Genomic DNA, 356 nt, shown 5'->3' with positions numbered 1-356 from the left:
CGCCGCAGGGCGCTCCTCTCTGCAAGCAGCCCCGTGCGAGACCCAGATGTCTCCCGCGCCACACAAAGCGGGCATTTTCTGCCTCACTGTTGACGATGCCAGTGGTGGAAATACTGACTCACGGGGTTTAATGTGCAGGACACGTTCCTGCCTCGCCGCCCCCGCCGGGCGCTGGTGTCCCTTGCCAGCAGCGCCGGGGCACAGCCCTGCAGCCCCCCGTCTTCTCCAAGCGCACCCCGGCAGCCCCGGAGGACACCCTGCCTTCTCCCAACAGCTCCACGTGTGGATTTTCCCACATTTCCTCAGTGCCAGATCCAGCCCTCCCCAGCGTTAATGCAGGGGAGGGGGGATACCCT

This window comes from Egretta garzetta, unplaced genomic scaffold (genome assembly GCF_000687185.1).
Source record: "Egretta garzetta isolate BGI_Z169 unplaced genomic scaffold, ASM68718v1 scaffold191, whole genome shotgun sequence".
Taxonomy (NCBI): domain Eukaryota; kingdom Metazoa; phylum Chordata; class Aves; order Pelecaniformes; family Ardeidae; genus Egretta; species Egretta garzetta.
The sequence above is the reverse complement of the archived record's forward strand: the minus strand, read 5'-3'. Positions refer to the sequence as shown.